The sequence below is a fragment of the Penaeus vannamei genome, chromosome 33 (assembly GCF_042767895.1).
Source record: "Penaeus vannamei isolate JL-2024 chromosome 33, ASM4276789v1, whole genome shotgun sequence".
Lineage (NCBI taxonomy): Eukaryota > Metazoa > Arthropoda > Malacostraca > Decapoda > Penaeidae > Penaeus > Penaeus vannamei.
In genome coordinates this window covers 30,834,548-30,839,547 of record NC_091581.1, presented here as the reverse complement: position 1 = coordinate 30,839,547, position 5,000 = coordinate 30,834,548, and the positions used below count along the sequence as shown (strand labels likewise).

At 38.3% G+C, this 5,000-nt stretch overlaps 1 protein-coding gene across 1 annotated transcript in view; it reads right to left on the bottom strand.

Annotated features, from left to right (window-relative positions):
• The window catches only part of LOC138867917 (protein tyrosine phosphatase domain-containing protein 1-like), a 79,277-nt gene that overhangs the window by 41,124 nt on the left and 33,153 nt on the right, over positions 1–5,000 (bottom strand). The gene's annotated exons all lie outside the window — the stretch shown is intronic.

Sequence of the window (5,000 nt, the reverse complement as noted above, 5' to 3'; positions counted from 1 at the left end):
CTGCTGGTTGGGGTGGGGGGTGGGGGGAGGGAAAGGATTCTCATTCTGCTTCAAATCCTTTTGTTCCTTTAATGGCAATGGGTTTTCTGCGGGTTGGGGGGTGGGGAGAGGGGGAAAGGATTCTCATTCTCATTCAAATCCTTTTGTTCCTTTATTGGCAATGGGTTTTCTCTGCAGGGTGGGGGGGGAGGGAAGGGGTTCACGTTCTGGTTCAAATCCTTTTGTTCCTTTAATGGCAATGGAGTTTTCTGCGGAGTGGGGGGAGGGGGAAGGGTTCACGTTCTGGTTCAAATCCTTTTGTTCCTTTAATGGCAATGGGTTTTCTGGTGGCGGGTGGGGGAGAGGGAAGGGTTCACGTTCTGGTTCAAATCCTTTGTTCCTTTAATGGCAATGGGTTTTCTGCAGGTGGGTGTGGGGGGGAGGGGAAGGGGTTCACGTTCCTGGTTCAAATCCTTTGTTCCTTTAATGGCAATGGGTTTTTTCTATGCGGGTGGGGGGAGGGGAAGGGTTCACGTTCTGGTTCAAATCCTTTGTTCCTTTAATGGCAATGGGTTTTTCTATGCGTGTGTGTGTGTGGGGGGGAGGGAAAGGTTCCTCAATCTGGTTCTAAATCCCTTTGTTCCTTTAAATGGCAGTGGGTTTTCTGCGGGTGGGTAGGGGGTGGGGGTGGGGGGAAGGGGTTCTCATTCTGGTTCAGATCCTTTGTTCCTTAAATGGCAATGGGTTTTGTGCGGGTGGGGGGTGGAGGGGGGGAGGATTCTCGTTCTGATTCAAATCCTTTATGTTCCTTTAATGGCAAATGGGTTTTCTGCGGGTGTGGGGATGGGGGGGGAGGGGAAGGGTTCTCATTCTGGTTCAGATCCTTTGTTCCTTTAAATGGTAATGGGTTTTCTGTGGGTGGAGGGGGTGGGGGTGGGGGTGGGGGGAGGATTCACGTTCTGGTTCAAATCCTTTGTTCCTTTAATGGCAAATGGGTTTTGTACGGGTGTGGGTGGTACGGGGGGGGGGGGGAAGCATTCTCATTCTGATTCAAATCCTTTATTCCTTTAATGGCAATGGGTTTTCTGTTTACATGCATGGTGTTGACATAGGTATTATGGAATGTTTGTGGAACGAATTTGCAAAGAAAGTTAATATCATCCATGTCTGAAATGTAGTGCTCGGCTTGATGTTTAAGTTCATGATGTTGATATTCCAGGAGATGTTCTCTCACTTTTGTTTTAAATGTCTTTTGATATTTCCAATACTTTCTGGGAATTAGCTTCAGATCACGCTTATTTCTTGCCCCGGTTTCTGTATTTGATCTTTAGATATTTAAGCAAATATTCTGCCTTGTATGGACACCGTTATGTTACCCTGTTGTATTTATCGGTAATAAACCAATTCGGGTAATTTCCTTGCATGATTTTATGGATTGGGATACGTGTGCCATTGTTGTATTTCTGTTGAATATTTAGGGGATGACAAAATTGGAGGCAGAGGAGGACGCCCTGGATGGAAATACAAATTACCTTGGACAGTAACAGTGCATATGTTGTGTTTATGTGTGCGTGTGTGTGTGTGTGTTTGTGTGTGTGTGTGTGTGTATGTGTGTGTGTGTGTGTGTGTGCGTGTGTGTGTGTGTGTGTGTATGTGTGTGTGTGTGTGTGTGTGTGTGTGTGTTTGTGTGTGTGTGTGTGTTTGTGTGTGTGTGTGTGTGTGTATGTGTGTGTGTATACATAGATACATACATTTATATACATCAGGTATCAAGGGCGCCGGTTCTTTACATGCAGCACCCAGAGGAATTTCCAGAGGGACGGAAATCATTCTTGGCGTTTAGCTGTTTTTTTCTATAATCTTATTGTAGCTTCCTGCTAGTTGTGCAAGATCTTATTAAGTCATAAGCTTCCCGCGTATAATGTGGACGTTTGCAAGTCTAGACAAGAGAGAAAATAATAAGATTTAAGAGGCTTGGGGTTGGCAGCGCTTAATTTTAAGAGGTAGGTGACTGATAAAAACAAATAATAATGATAAAAAAATCAAAAAAATCGACAGCCACTGATTAAGTAATCGTGTCATGAATATCATTAATTTGAAATCCTTCGCGATCTCTCTACCCTCCATTCATATTCTATTTATGACATATTAGTTAATTTCTTACGACAAACTCGACACCAAGTACCTCCGTCGCCTACGAACCGAGACACCAAAAGGGGTGATAAAGAAGGTGAAAGGAGTATTTGCTCTCCTTTAGCGAAATTCTCCTAAGATTTATGTTGAAGGATTACGGTGACAGACGTAACGACGATGACTCATCACTTCGCTAATCTTCGAAGTGACGTCATCATGGAGGAATGGAGGATAAGAGACAAACACACTGGCGCACACACACACACACACAAAAGAAAAATGTTGGCGAAAAGAAAATCAGTAATCACCTCCTCAAAATAAAAAAAATATATAAATAAATAAATAAACAAAAACACACGCACACACATACAAGAAAAAAACACGGAAAGAAGAAGAAGAAAACAGAGGAGAATTAAGTTTCAGAGGAAAAGGCTAACTGCGCCATATTGCCATAACAGCATGGCACTAAATACAAATGTCACGTCTATCTACCACGTCTCTACTGAAGCTATCCCGAAAGAACATTTTGGCGTGCTGTTGGAGTTTCATAACCGAGACTAAATGTCGTATGCTCAATGAAATTGTGGAAATGAATTAATCCTCTACTAAGGAATAATACCGCAAAAATAATAATAATAAATAGAGAAAGAAAGAAAGTAAATAAAAATCAGCTGATATACCTTAATAACACAACAGGATGAGAGAGCGTTGTACTTCAGATACTGACAGTCCTAAAATACGAGAAGACTTTCTTTAATCGTGAAGACTCTAGCATAAAAAAATGCCTTAAGAACTGATCTTCGTTACACAATTCCTGTAAACATACATCCATAAGATGTAAAAGTGGAGATAATGTGCAAATGAAAAATAGACACGCTGTTATTAACCAGAGGGGTAATATACACTACGCTGGCGTCTTGTTTATTAAGGCAGATGTCATACCCTTTATGACAGACGTATGACGGCGCAAGATATCAGTAATTGATATTTCCTTCATAATATCTCCATCAGTATGACCTAATGCCTTCCTGTGTGAGCTGCCGTAAGGAGGATTATGTAGAACCGTAGAGAAGATTATGTAGAACTGTAGCAATTTTATGAAGGAGTTCCCTGGTCTTCTGTAGCAAGAATAGAACCCACATGATCACAGGTTTCGTTGTATAGGCATCATTATTGGGGTTTAGAGTTCCTATATTGTTCGTATTGGCCATCGTTATCTACCGTACGATTCTGGGTACGGACGATAATTAATGGATAATTCGCTTCATTAAAACCATCCCAGAAATATGATAGTATGTAGAAGGGACTTGAACAGGAACAGTGACGTAAGCACGTTCTGTAACAGAGTAAATAAATGAAGAAGATATATATAAAAACGCTCATAAAAAAACATTATTACTCAACTGTAATATGAGAACCCCCGCCCCCTCAAAAAAAAAAAAAAAAAAAAAAAAAAAAATCGTGGCGGGAAACCAATAAACGGGAAATTAATTTAATGCATTCAACCCGAACATCAAAGAGACTTGAAGTGAGGATATAAGACAAATGTGGGGGTAGGGGGGGGAGGTGGGGAGGGGGTTGCTACTCTGCCAAGCGCAGTGTCGGTGTCATTATCTACATTTAGAGAGAGAGAGAGAGAGAGAGAGAGAGAGAGAGAGAGAGAGAGAGAGAGAGAGACAGAGACAGAGAGAGAGAGAGAGAGAGAGAGAAAGAGAGACAGAGACAGAGACAGAGACAGACAGACAGACAGAGAGAGAAAAGAGAGAAGAGAGAGAGAAAGAAAGAAAGAGAGAGAAAGAGAGAGAGAGAGAGAGATACTTAAAACGATGATATTAGGCAGATGTGCTAAAAACCGTCGAACACCAAGAAATCCACCTCCATGTAAAACTCAATCGCGATACCGACATATCAATTGTCTGTCTGTCTGTAGCCGTCTTGCGTTCATAACAAAGGCGTTCTTCGAGAGCGTTCTTTCGTGTTCTTCTCAAACGCTGACAGAACAGGGCGTAACACACACACACACAATATACGGTACATATCATGGCTAGCTAAGTTAATGATAAGAACAAAGTTTATTTTACAGTCACTGAGTATTGAAAGAATATGGGAAAAAAACACACTTTCTCTTTCTTCATGCTACACGAGATCACTAATCCATTTTCTCCGTATCTGAAACATATATATATATATATATATATATATATATATATATATATATATATATATATATATATATATATATATATATATATATATATATATATATATATATATATATGTATATGTATATGTATATATATATATATGTATGTATATATATATATATATATATATATATATATATATATAACATATATATATATATATATATATATATATATATATTTGTTTCAGATACGGGAGAAAATAATATATATATATATATATATTTGTTTCAGATACCGAGAAAATAATATATATATATATATATATATATATATATATATATATATACATATATATATATATATATATATATATATATATATATATATATATATATATATATATATATATATATACTTGTTTCAGATACCGAGAAAATAATATATATATATAATTGTTTCAGATACGGAGAAAATGGATTAGTGATCCCGTGTCGCGTGAAGAAGAGAATTGTTTTTTTCCCATATTTTTTCAATACTCAGTGACTGTAAAATAAACTTTATCAACATTCACTTAGCTAGCCATGATATGTAACGTATACTGTTTGTGTGGTTATTTTTTGCCCAGGTCTGGTTTTCAGCAGTTGGTAAATCAATATGATAATTACTTATATATCTTTGTAAGTATCAATACTAATAAGAATAAGTGCATCACGTTGCCTTGAGTGGCAGACCTTCGCACAC